The sequence below is a fragment of the Choloepus didactylus genome, chromosome 15, assembly GCF_015220235.1.
Source record: "Choloepus didactylus isolate mChoDid1 chromosome 15, mChoDid1.pri, whole genome shotgun sequence".
In the NCBI taxonomy this organism is placed as follows: domain Eukaryota; kingdom Metazoa; phylum Chordata; class Mammalia; order Pilosa; family Megalonychidae; genus Choloepus; species Choloepus didactylus.
Genome location: NC_051321.1, coordinates 44,690,338 through 44,704,583, shown reverse-complemented (window position 1 = coordinate 44,704,583; position 14,246 = coordinate 44,690,338). Strand labels below are relative to the sequence as shown.

Sequence of the window (14,246 nt, the reverse complement as noted above, 5' to 3'; positions counted from 1 at the left end):
GGCAAGCACTATTCTAAGAACATCACAGCAATCCCATGAAATAGATGCTAGTTATTATTTCTACTTTACAGGTGAAGAACTGACCACAGTTCACATGGATAGTGAATGGCAGAGGTGAAATTGGAACTCATGTAGTTTAGCCCTACAGAGTCCTTGCTCTTAAGCGCCACACTAAACAAGGGAAGTCTTGGGGTCAGAGGGACCTGGACTTGCCTCCTGGGGCATGTTGCTTAAGCACCCAGTCTTCTCTTTTCCATCTCTTTGATGGCTGGTTGCATATGGGTGTCAAATTTAGAAAGTCCTATAAAGCCCTGAGCAGAGGTTCTCAATCATGGTGTTAGTAGGGAAACCAGCTCTCTTAAAGCCACCCAAGTCCTGTGGTCGTGCAGATTTCTAGTTTTTGGTCCTCCCTCTAGTAAATGTGCCTTTACCTTGAACTTCCTTACACACATTTCCTTCAAAACATTCATCCCAGTTGAGTTCATAAGCAGAAAGATCAACACTCTCTCTGCCAAAGTTTCCTTTTTTTTTCCTGCAGGAACCCAACGTAGCTGAAAGTTAGTCAGGTTTGCCAGGATAAATTTCCATTTCACATCTGCAATTACACATAAAGGTATTCTTCATCAATGGCCCCGGGATCCTTTTCCTCAGTAATTAGCAGTCAGCTCAGGCTTCACCAGAACACTGCAGGACAGCCGGCTGCACTCCACCTGTGACCATGAGGTAAAGGATTTTTCTTGCATTGATCCTTTGAAATTGTTTAATGCCTTTGAAAAAATCATGGCAGATTTTCTTAAGTGTTAGGTTTCAGCATCTGCCTAAATATTTAACATAACTTAATCTAGATGATAATCGTTTCTTATTCATTCAGGCACTTTACATTCTGTACCACTTACAGACTACACAGGCTCTCCGTAATGGAAGTTGTTAGAAATCCTAACCAGGAAGTGGCTGGAACCTAGAGCAGGGAAGAGATAGTGCAGGAGAGGCCAGGAAGGCAAATTCATTTCATTCTAATGCAGGCAAAATTCCATCAGTTAAGGGTGCAAACCAGGTAGAAATGTTCTTATCGGCTTGTTTTTCTATTTTTCATTTGAAAGGAAAACCCCAGGGGCTTGGGGTTATTTCATTATAATTTTTAAAGGAGACTTATTTCTTTATCAGAGCTCAGCCTTGGCAGCCCTAGTGAAGAATGGTCTAGATTTGATTAATTCCTTTCCAGGAAACCATAGTCAAGCACTAAACCAGAATCCATGTCTCTGAGTTCCCACAAAGCCTCCCTAGAAGCTAGGCCTGATCAGTCCAGATACCCACTGTGCCCCTTTCTGTTGTTTTTAACCCTGAGTGATCTGTCTTTTTAAAATAACTAGACTCATTAGAGACTTTTTGAGGTTAAAATAAATACAACCACATAAAAGACACTTTGGAAAAACACCAGCAAGTATAAGGGAAAAAAATTAATCTCATCCATTGTATTGATGCTGCATAAATCCAGATGAGCTGCCCATGTGCTCAGTGATCTATTCTGAGACACCAGGATTTTAAAGAGAAAAAGAACCTTTATCGAAGTTGCACAAGGCAGGGAGAACAGGAGATAAAATCTCAGATCTGTCCCCCCCAAATTGGAAAAACTTTGGGTTTTTATAAAATTTAAACAAAGGGAGGTGGAGATAGTGATGTTGAAACTGACTCCCTGGTTCCATGCTTTAGAGAAGAGAAAACAAACAACCTCACTAAATGTTATTAGCCTGTTCCCCACAAGAATCCGTGCAGAGAACTCTCCCTTGGCAGGAGGAGCTCCAGGAACTTTGTGAACATCCCTCTCTGGGATAAGTAGGAAGCAACCGGTCCGTGGAAATGAATTTCCTCTACTTCCATTTCCTCCCAGGCTGTCCCTTCTTTACATTCTAACAGTAAAATACCATAATGTCGTGTGTGCTTCCAGTGCTAAGGGCTTAGGGAGTGTAGTCACACACACACAAACACACATACACTCACATTTGGTTAATTGATCTGGAACTGTATTTGCTGTGTGATACTGTGTAAGAAACCACCTCTCTCAGTTCTCATCTGTAAATGGGGATACTGATTACCTACCTCTTGGGGCTTCTGTGAAGTTTAAATGAGATGATCCATGTGAATAGCCTCGGTGAGTAATATTAGTTGTTGTTATACATAATGATAACAGTACTAATAAAAAACATTTTCATGTGCTACCTATGTGCCAGGCAATGTTATAGGTATTTTAATGCGTTTTCACATTTTTTTAAACAAGATTTTTTTTTTATTAGAGGAGTTGTAGGTTTTACATAGCAATCACGCATAAAATATAGGATTCCCATATACCACGCTATTATTAACACCTTGCACTGGTGTGGGACTTTTGTTAGTTGATGACAGCAAATTTTTATAATTATACTGGTAACTATAGTCCAAGTGTTACCAAACTGGATTCTCTACCCAATGCGCATATAAGCCAATCTATGACATGGGGGAAGCAAAGAGAGAAAAAGTTTTATTACAGAGAATGCTGTGTAGGAAAACAGGTGGCAAAAAGGCCTCAGATCTATCTCCCTAGAATCATAAGGGTTTGGGGTTTTTATGGAATTAGAGGGAAGTGGAGATAGTGACATTGATGGATATTGATTGATTGGTTATGGTTAATCGGAAGTATGTAAGCATGGGCCTGAAGACTGACAAGAGGTGGGGCGAACAGTTTACAGAATTAACCTAAGTGTAAGATGTTCTTTGAAGAGCTGGGATAAGTACTAGGTTACAGTTTACAGTAGTGTTTTAAATAGTTTAATTAATATAAGATAACAAGCTACTAAGTTGAAAAGGAGCTGAAAAAAAAAAGACCAGCTGGAGCAAATAGATTATTACTGGTTACAGCAGTGTTGTGAAACATAAGATAACAAGTAAGGGAGAGGAAGTAAACAAATTATATTTACAATTACAATCTTGTAAAGGGAAATGGTCTAATTAGCAACAGCAATGACTACAGGGTGGTTTAACTTATGGTTCACTGTTTTTTGTTGTTCCATGGATTTTTTAAAAAAAATTTTATTCTAGCACCATATATAAAACCTAAATGTTTTCTCATTTAATCCTTGCAAAAGCGATGGGCAATCTAAGGCTCGGAGAGCTAAACAACTTGCCCAAGGTCACAAAGAGAATGCCCTAATGCCATTTACCAATTAGTCCTTAAGCATTTTCCTGGGCTCTCATACTTAGGGTTTCCTTTCTTTTCTGTAGCAGCTAAGTTCCTAGCAGGAAGCCAGGCTGTGTAACTGAAGAAAGTTTAATAAATACATGGCCAGGGTTTAGAGATAAGAAGGGATGTTTAATACTCTGGAGCTAATATCATCCCTAGGCTTGAAGGAGCAAAAGAAGGTAGAAGTTGCTGAACCCAAAGAGAGTTGTAAATAGAGGGTCAACTGACAGGAGCTATGGACCTCAGTAGAGGAAAATTCTGCAGGGTGAAGCCCCAGGAGTATATACCTCAGTATATGGCTCCCTCCCTCTGATCTCTGGCTGTGCCTCCCTTTGGCCAAACCTACTGGGTAGCCAGAGAACAGTGGAGTTCAGTGATGTCTATAAAGGTCAGCCAACTGGGTCACAGCAGAAGGATGGGAAAATGGAAACTATTTAGTACAGATACCATGAACCTATGACATGAACATTATTTTCAGAAATGCATTCTCAAAAACAAAAACTTGGGGGCAGAGGTTGGAAACAAAGACAAACAAAAATGAAAACTATTGCTAAGGTTTTCGTATATATCTTCTCTAAGAAGAAAAACTTACGGAACCACCCTCATCTTCCAAATCTTCCAGCCTACCTTAATCTGTGCTCTCAGCCTGCCTTCCCTTCCATAATTTTGGAAAAATCACTCCTTCTTAAAAAAAAAAAAAATCAAGCATCACAATTTTGTTCTGGTTCATATCCCATTTCACCTACTCAAAGACTTCACTCCAGCAACTTTCAGCTCTCTTGCATCACCAGTTTTTCAATCCCTACAGAATCACCCCCATCAGCATAGATGCATTCATTAATATCACCTAGTTTCAAAAACTATCTCTTCTCAGCTATCTCCAGCTACAGCTATACCTACCCAGGTTTTTGTTTTTACAGCAAAACTTCTTGCAAGAAATGTCTACTCACTTCCTGTTTTCTCCTCAACTCATTACCAGCAAGCATTTCCTCCATCACTCTGCACAATGTTGTTCTGGAGTCACTGATGACCTTCATGTTATGAAATCCAGTGGTCACTTTTCTGTTGTCATTTTAGTCCTTTCTCAAAAACTTCTGATACAGTTCACCACTTCCTCTTGAAACACTTCCTTTTACTGGTTTTGGGGGCAGCACACTCTGCTGGTTTTCATGGCTCCTCACTAGCCACTCCTTCTCAGCCTCCTCACTGCTTCTTTTCCTCAGCCCAACCTCTGAATGTCCCGGTGCCCCAAGGCTCTTTGCTGGCATCTCCTCTCTTCTACATCAACAGTCTTTCTAAACAAAATGGCATTCAGACCCAAGGCTTTCAAAACTATCTACATGCTGAGAACTTCCAGATTAATCACTCCAAGCCTTTCTTCACTTCTAAACTCTGGACTCAAATATCATATCCATTTATTGACTTAGCATCTCTACTTGGATGTCCAACAGGCATCTCAGTTTAGCAATTCTAAAACAAAACTCTTGGTTTCTCCCATGAACATTTTTCTGCTCTAGTCTTCTCCATCGCAATAAATATTACCACTGTCCATCTAGCTGCTCAAGCCAAAAACATACTAAAATCCTTAATTTCTCTTTTTTTATCTTGTACCTCACATCCAATCTTCAGCAAGTCCTCTTGGGTCTACCTTCAAAAATATGTCCCAAATCTACTCACTTCTCTCAGTCTCTTCTGCTAAGACACTAAACCCAGCCACCATTACTCCTTGCCTGGACCACAGCAATAGCTTCCTAACTGGTCTACCAGTTTCACACTTGCCTTCCTAAAACTGATTGTCCACATAGCAGCCAGAATGATATTGTTCAAGGCACTCCTCTGTTTAAATGCCCCATTTATATTTCACTTAGAATAACATCCAGGCCACTTACCCTGCTGATGAGTCCCTGCCTATTTTCACAGATCTTATTTCACATGACTCACCCCTAACAATGGGCAAACTGTCCTTCTTTTTCCTGGACATGGTAGTTCATTACTGTCTTGAGCCTTTGTACTTGCTCTTCTCTGTGCCTGAAAAGGTTCCCACTCCCACCTCCCAGATTATTGTATGTCTAGTTCACCAACTACCTGTTTCGGTTTGCTAAAGCTGCCTGAATGCAAAATACCAGAAATGGGTTGGCTTTTTCAATGGCAGTTTATTAGTTCACAAACTTACAGTTCTAAGGCCATGAAAATGTCCCAGTTAAGGCATCAACAGGATGCTACCTTCTCTGAAGAATCGCCAATGGCATCTGGGATTCCTCTGTCACATAGGAAGGCACATGGCTGGAGTCTGCTTATCCTTCTTTCCCCAGATTAGCTTCTGGCTTCCATGGCTTTCTGTAAAATGTCTCTGGGCTTCTCACTCTAAGTGTCTCTGAGCTCTCTCTGTTTCATGTCTTCTATCCTCTCATAGAGGACTCCAGCAATGGGATTAAGACCCACCTTGATTGGGCTGGGTTACATCTCCATGAAAACAACCTAATTAAAAGGTCCCACCTAACAATAGGTCTGCCTCCTCAAGGTTGGATTAAAAAGAGATGGCTTTTCTGGGGTACATAACAGATTCAAACCCATACCCAGGTTTCTCCTGACCAATGCTTTAGAATTTAATTTCATTGGGACAAAACTGATCACTACTGGATATATTCTTGTATAGTCCCCTGTTTGTATGTTTTTGCTGTCTTCTCCCAATGGGGTGTGAGTTGCAAAAGAATAAAGATCTTGTGTGTCTTCTTTATTGCTAAATCTCTAGTCCCTAAAATGGTACCTGGCTCAATATTTGTTGAACAAGTGAATGGCAGAGAGACATAGATAGATATATAAAACCATTCATTTGTTCGACAAATATTTGTAGCTACACACACACACACACATGCATGCACACAGAACTTGTTGAATCAGAGAATGGTATTTACTTAGCTCCTATTTATAGCTTTAAATTAGTGGTTAAGAGTTTAAGCATCAAAGCTAGACTGCCTGTGTTCAAATTCTCTCTCTGTCATTTAGTAAACTATATGAACTTGAACAAGTTACTTACGTCCCCTATATTCCAGTTTCTTCACCTGCAAATTGGAGATAATAACAGCCCCTGTTCTGTTGGGTTTCTGCTGCATGATTTCATGAGTTAAGACATGTAAAGTCCCTAGAACAGTGCCTGGCACATTATAAATGCTCAATGGATGTTAGCTCTTGTGTTTGTTGTCATTATCTTCTTTCTCAAGGCCCTTTTATACTTTACATATGATAGAATATGCAATAGCCTGATTTTGTCTTAGCTATAGAGTATGATCATCTCCTCACACCAGTTAATGTGCTTCTACATGTTTAATGAAATTCCTTGAACTGTACTCCTGCTATTGGTAAGAAGAGAACACAAGGTGTACATTAGGAAGTGAAAGAATTCAAAATGGTCATAAAGCAACTTACATTCAAATATAACATTAAAAAAAAACAAAATTAAGGAAAAAAAAGAAAATCCACAGGACTGTACAAAATTGGTGAACCTTAGGGTGTATCATGGACTATAGTTAATAGTACAATTATTAAAATGTTCTTTCATCAATTGCAACAAATGTTCCACACTAATGCAAGGTGTTAATAACTGGTTGATATATGGGAACTCTGTATTTTATACATGATTTTTCTGTAAACCTACGACTTCTCTAATAAAAAATTTTTTTTAAAAATCATTTGGTTATAGAGTAAATTTTTGAGCTATTCCTTTTTTACTGCTACAAGTTCTCATCTCCCTTGGAATGGTTACTTCCCAAAAGCAAAAATTTCTCTGTCTCCTTCCTGCCCACTCCTCTCACCCCAAATCTGTATGTGTTTGTCCTCCTCTCTATCTGCCTCGTTTTCCCCTGACCGACATGCGTGTGTTTAGATAAGTCAGCAGGAGGAATTGACTGTTCAGTCAAGTCTAGGAATGAATCTAATCTGGGTGGAAAGAAATGGTCTCCTGGACATGTGTTGGCCTGGCCAGGCCTGCTGAGCTAATGTTTTGCCAGTGTTGTTTGGGATGAGTGCTGGGTCCCTGGGCTAGGATGATAAGCATTTCTCCTCCCCCCATGCCCAGTCCCTCAGTTAATATTTTCACACCACTTTCTTGGAGGTAGCTTGAAAGAGCATGCAAATGAGGTCACATGACCCATGGCTTAGGCTAGTTATATTTGAGGGTAGCTAGAGGATTGGAAAGACTCTCATATTATGTCTGGCTAACACCTTCTCAGAAGTGCTCAAGGGTCATGCCCCAAGCCTGTTGCTCTGTCCATCTACTCACTCACATTCCAAAATGTTTTCTCTTTTTCCCCTACAGTGAAATCACCAAACATTCTTTGGAAAATATCTTACCACAATTGAAATACCACTTTACCTGGAATCTATTTGATGAACAAAGTTCCTTACGTGATTTGGAAGACAGCGTGCATGATCAGGTTGAGTTTCTAAGCATGGAGTTCAAAGCAATAATGTCCAACCTTTTTGCCTATGTTAAACACCTCAGGGCCAGAATAAGGAGGCTCTGGAATAGTTACAGCAAACAGAGGAGTTTATCCTGCAGGGGCAGGCCCACCAAGCCAAAATCAGAAGTCTGGTCACCTGGAGAAACTATGCCTGGGTCTATTACCACATGTGGAGACTTCCAGAATCACAGGCTTACATTGACAAGGGGGAAATCGTTGCAAGGAGTTTGCAAGCTCCTATAGAATCGAATGCCCTGAGATTGACTGTGAAGAAGGATGGGCACTTTTAAAATGGGAAGAAAAGTATTATGAATGGGCTAAGGAGTGTTTTGAGAAGGCTCTGCAGGAGAAACTCACCAACCCAGAATTCTCCCTTAGATTGGCAATCACACTCTACCGCCTGGGTGACAAAGCACCAACAGAGAACACCATTCACCTTCTGAGGCAGGCCATCCAGCTGAACCCTGACAGCCAGTATATTAATGTTCTCCTGGCTCTGACTCTTCAAAAGATCAAGAAAGAAGCAGAAGGAGACAAGCTAGTTGAAGAGGCCTTGAAGAAAACCCTGTGTCCAACAGCTATACTCCACAGTGCGGTCAAATATTACCGAAATAAAGGTACTCTGGACACAGCTACAGAATTACATAAAAGGGCTTAGAAACAGTGCCAAACAATGTCTACCAACATCTCCAGTTTGGATGCTGCTACAGATCAAAAATCAGACAAATACAGAGGGCATGGAAATGCACAACAAATAAGGATGAAGAAAAACTACAGGAAATGATGAAAAAATGCTGTGGATCATTTTAAGAAAATTGTTGAACTGAATATTAACCTCCCCCATGCCAGCTTGGACCTTGCCTGCCTCTATGCCATAATAGGTCAGTATGATGAGGTAGAGTATCACTTCCAGAAAGAATTCGGTAAGGATCTGACTCCTACAGAGAGACAGGTTCTGCATCTGCAATATGGCAACTTTCAGCAGTACCAGAGGATGTGTGGTGGCACTGCCATCCACCGTTACCTGGAAGGCTTGAACATAAATGAGACATTGACTGAGAAGGAAAAACTGATCATAAACCTATGAAGAATTGCCAATAAACGGCTCTCTGAAAACACCACAGATGCTGTGGGTTGGCAACTCTCCAGATTCTTGTATGAACTGAATAGAAAAGGGTACCCAACAGCTGACAGCTCTGAACGAGGGCTGGGGTGCCTATCAGACAAGTCCACCTCTGACTCTGGTAGCCTTGTCCCCTCTGAATAGCTGGCTGAGAAGGGCAGTAAGAAAATGGGCACGGGTGGGCCCGCCACCCAGAAGAGCAGAAGGCCCTAGAGAGAGCCCTCCCAGGCCTCTGGGCTTCACATGAGGAGGAGGGAGAATAAGAAATTGGTAAAGAGGGCCTGGTTTGGTAGTGGTAAGGTGGAGAGAAATGGGGAGACCAAGAAGCCCCAGCTCACAGCAGCTGGGCTGAATGACAAGGCTTTTTAGCATTTTGCTGTCTCCTTTTTTAGGTCCTGAAAAGACCCTCAACCAGGGGACTGGAAATTCAGAATCACTTGTCTTCTATCATAAGGATATTTTGGGCAAACACCCCTGTTCCAGTTTGCTAATGCTGCCATTATGCAAAATACCAGAAACTGATTGGCTTTTATAAAGGGGGGTTATTTGGTTACAAAGTTATAGTCCTAAGGCCATAAAAGTGTCCAAACTAAGGCATCAACAATACGATACCTTCACTGAAGAACGGCGATGGTGTCTGGAACACCTCTGTCTGCTGGGAAGGCACGTGGCTGGCGTCTGCTCCAGGGTTGTGGTTTCAAAATGGCATTCTCCCAGGACATTTCTCTCCAAGCATCTGGGGTGTTCTCTTAGTTTCTCCCAGGCAAACTCTGGGCTAGCAAAAGTCTGCTTTCAACAGTCATCTCTCTCAGCTGCAGCAGCCTGGGCCTGTGATGGCTCTTTTTAAGGGACTCTAGTAAACTAATCAAGACCCACTCTGAATGGGCAGGGCCAAACCTCCATGGAAATAATCTAATCAAAATTGTCACCCATAGTTGGGTGAGTCACATCTCCATGGAAACAACCTGATCCAAATACCCACAAGACTGGATTAAAAGATCATGGTTTTTCTTGTGGGACATAATATATCCAAACTGATACAGCCCCTTCAAGGAAAAGTACTTGCTTTGGGACTATGTGATTCTGATTTACTCTCTGTCTGCATCACCCAGATATCCAAGGAAATTCTCTCACCCAGTGCTTTGTACATTGCCTGGCACACAGCAGACACTCAGTATTTGTTGAGTGATGCTGAGTAATGACTGGTCCTATCTATTGCTCCTTAAACTCCAAAATAAATTCTATATAAATCAAAGTTTTAAATTAAAAAAAAAATCAGAACTACTACAAGAATTTTGAGAGAATCTTCTTTTAATCTTGGGGGTTGGAAGTTGTAAGTAAAGCAAAACAAAGCACAAAAGACATAAAAATATTAATAAATTCAACTACACTGTGTGCGTTGACATTTATAAGGATATTCATGAAGCTCTGTTTACAGTAACAGTGGAAAAATTAAACATCCATTATTAGGGGACTTGTTAAATCAATTTTAGTATTCCATACATGGAATAGCAGGCAGCTATTGTAAAAAAGAATATGGCAGTTCTAAATGTACAAATATGGAATACTATCTCCAAAGTATATTGAGAAATAAGAAAAGAAAGGTGTGGAAGAGTGGGAAAGTAAAGGGAAGGGAAGAAAGGAAAGAAGAGGAGAGGAGAGGAAAGGAAAAGAAGGGAAAGAGGGGAGGTAAGGGTGGGAGGAAGGATGAAGAAAGAAAAAGTTTATTACTAATATGCATAGAATATTTGGGAAGGCTATATTCCCTCTGGGGCAGCATCTGGGGGAGGGATCTGGGTATCTGGAGGTCGGTAAGGGAGGGAGACTTATTTCCACTGTATATCTTTTTGAATTTTGAATTTAGTTTTTGTGAGACAAACTTTTATTGGGCTCTCAATGGGTAACAAGTAATGTGATCAATGAGAATGTACAAAGGTGAAAAGCACAAACCTAACAATAACAGTTCACACTACAATAGTTTGCCTCTGCTGAGAACACACATAAACTTTGGTAGTCTCATTTCCCAATACAGCAGGAATGATTTCATCTATTCCATATGCCTTTCAGTTTTGAAGGGCTCTCTTCTCTCTGACATTTTAGATGTGTGCATGTTTAATATTGCAATTAGATAATAAACTCCAGAAAGACAGGGACCAGGGCTTTGATTTCATTGTTATACTCATCCTTCCTGGCACTGCAGGGGAGTTTTGGCCTGTGACTCTTAGTCTTGCATGAGCCATGGGTCTCTGCCTGCAACCCTTTAGTTGGCACAAAAGGAGTCTAAAGGAAGGTGCAATGTCTGGACTGAAACTGTGAAGTATCTAGAAGCTTTGCTTCTAGGTAAATTTGGTGAGGTAGCTGATGAGTGAAGTGGAAATGTTTGTACTGCTGGTTTCAAAAAAAATCAGAAATTCATATACATTCAGAAACCCTTAAACACTTTGTTAAAAGGGAAAAAACCATAGGGCTGAGCAATCTTATTTCCACTCACTTCCTATGATCAAACTTGCTGTCCTTTTACTATTTTTTGACCTTTTTGGTCTTCTTTTTTAATCTCATGCTTCGTTGATGATCTAATTTTTGTTTGCTTTTAGCAGAATTGTAGGTTTATAGAAAAATCATGCATAAAATACAGAATTCTCATATACCATCCTATTAGTAACACCTTGCATTAGTGTGGTACATTTGTTACAACTGATGAAAGAACACACACAGTGTTGTTTCCTGTTTTCAGTGTTTCTTGTACACTAACATGCATTTCTATAAATACATAATAATCTTCTATCTTCTGGTCATTTGGGGTCCATCTAAGTTCTAGATCTTATTCCTCTTGAGTGGGACCTAAAAGAAGGGGTTTCCAAGTGGGCTCGGTTAAGCTGCGTATCCTAATTGAAGGGTAGAGGATTTTCAAGAACTACAGCCTTTGCTTCTACCCTGCCCTAGGCAGAAACATCTGAGATAAATAATGCTTTCTCCAAGACATAATCTACCTCAGCAACCTCAGTTTTGCTAGTTAACAGCAAGGACAGCACATTTCTACTATCCTGAAAAAAAAAAAAACAAAAAAAATCCCCGGCTGGAAGTTGTGATGTGTGGGTGCTGAACACAGAGGTGACATGTAGGGATTTAAAATGTGGGGCACAGTGAAGTCAAGAACATTTAGAGATATTAGGAATTGTCTGATTGAAATTAATGATTGCATTGGATCATGGAATGTTAGAAAAGCTAAAGCTCTGGAAAAGGCAAACACCAAAAGTTTCCTTTCTGATCTCTTTGGTTAATGATTTTAGTAATTAATTATAATAAAAGCTAACATTTACTTACTGTGTGCCAGGCATTATTCTAAGTCAATTTCTTATATTAACTCACTTAGTCCTCCCAACACCCCTGAGTTGGTAATATTCTGACCCCCGTTTCAAAGGGGAAGAAACTAAAGTACAGAGACATTCAATGATTTGCCTCGAGTCTCACAGCATATAAATGGAGTCTGTTTCCAAACCCAGATAGACTGATCTCAGGACCCACGGTTCTAATCGTGTATTCATTCATCCAACAACGACTTTTGAAAGCCTGCCATCCACAGGTATCATTGCAGGGACTGGAGCTTCAGCAGTGAACAAAGGAAAATCCCTGACCCTGTGTGGAGATTACATAGCGCCTCCATTTCAAAGTGGCCTGCCAGGCAGACTGGTGATAGGGTGAGCAGAAAGAGGAAGTTAACTCTGTAATCATGTTGTGAGGGTGCTTTGTAAATGTGCTCCACTGAGTAGGGCTCCCTTGATGTTAGCAGACCTAGGGTATAAATCAAGCCACAAAGGGGGTCCTCTTATAACTCACTTGGCAGAGCTGGGTTCCTGATGGGCTTGATTCTTACCTCATTTACCCTCCCCAGCATGCCTCCCAATCTCAAATCAGTTTCACTTTCCTGTTTCAATTTCCCTTGCATAAAGACAATCTCCCAATCTCAAATTAGTTTCACTTTCCTGTTCCAATTTCTCTCTCATAAAGACAATCTCAGCAAACAGGAAAAGGAACCAGCAAAAGCTCTAGCTTTTATTTATGGCAGAAGAGGAAGATCGCTGAAGAGAACAGCTGGGAAACGCATGGCAATCATGAAGTAAAGAGTCTCCCTTCTCTGTGTTGAAAATGCCTAGTCAATCTTGTTGAATGTAAATCCTAAGCAGCCATGCTCCCACTGAAGACAAGTTCTTGAATTGCTCTGTTTTAGTGTTTGTTTACAGCCTTACTCCGTGCGTCTATCTATGTAGGTCATAAATCGGTCTTATCCATGGTGGCGTTTTTACTCCAAAGTCATTTTCTGCTTCATAGAGTCAAGCTTCCTAAGAGCATCTCTAGAACTGGTCACAACTGTTCACAGCTGAGATAGGAAGAGAAGTGTGGCAGGAAAGGAGCAGAGAGAGAGAAGCATGTTTACATATAATCAAGAAGGTGCCTCATTTAAAGATGGGTATGGGAGGAACTGCTCTCACAGACTGCCCCTCTTTTGTGTCTTATTTGAAAGGATTAAGTCAAGAGTCTTTAATAAAATTATTATTTAATGAAAGATTTCTTTTCAGCAGATATGTTAAAGATGTACTCAGAAGAACGACCCCACTTTATGCTAAGATGAATTTTTTTCTTTAATATGTTCACTCATTTCAGATTTTCATTAGGGCTGGTAAACTAACAAATGTTTACTAGCAAATTCTACTGATTGGCTAAAGTCCTCCTATCTAAAGTGTTTATTGGAGATGGAGTGCTGAGAAAATAGTTCCCATCTCCAAAATCCCCTTCTCCCCCAGAATCGTAAGATTGTCCTGGGGAGGAAGCATTAGTACATTGAGTAGGAAGGGGGACTTTCCTTTCCTCAGTTTGAGGGTGGGATGGCTGGACCTGGAAATCTAAACCTCAGCCCTGGAGGCTCTGGAATCCAGGGATACCAGCCTCAGAGCTCACTTCCTAGAGCCCACACCCTTCCACTAGATTTCTGATCTTGTTTCTTGAAATGATGCTTTTTCTGCCAGTCTGCCTGCCTGCCTGATAGAAAAAGATTAGAGATATTTACAGATGTCTGTTTCTATAGTCACCCAGAATTCATAGAACCCTTGTTCCTATTTCTTAGAATTTTATCATGGTCTTAAAATCTTTCCCTTAACATTATAGACCCATCTATCCTTCTTCCCACTTTTCTCAATTCTTCAGCAAAAGGGACTTCCACTAGGCATTGCCCCTGTGCTCTAAGATAGTGGTTTTCAAACTTGAACGTACATAAGAATCACCTGGTGTGCTTGTTCTGGGTTGGTGCAGGAGGATGGCCATTTCTAACAAGCTCACAGGTGATGCTGGTACTGCTGGATCCCAGTGTTGCCGGAGCCCAGTTGGCACCTGAGGTGAGCTCCGGTATAGGCTTGTTTTTCTTGTCTCAAGAAAGAATTCAGGGACAAGAGGA

The 14,246-nt window shown here is 40.7% G+C and overlaps 1 pseudogene; it reads left to right on the top strand.

The window, feature by feature from the left end:
• Positions 1–7,458: 7,458 nt before the first annotated feature.
• LOC119509895 lies at positions 7,459–8,484 on the top strand (annotated as a pseudogene).
• The last annotated feature ends 5,762 nt before the right edge of the window (positions 8,485–14,246 follow it).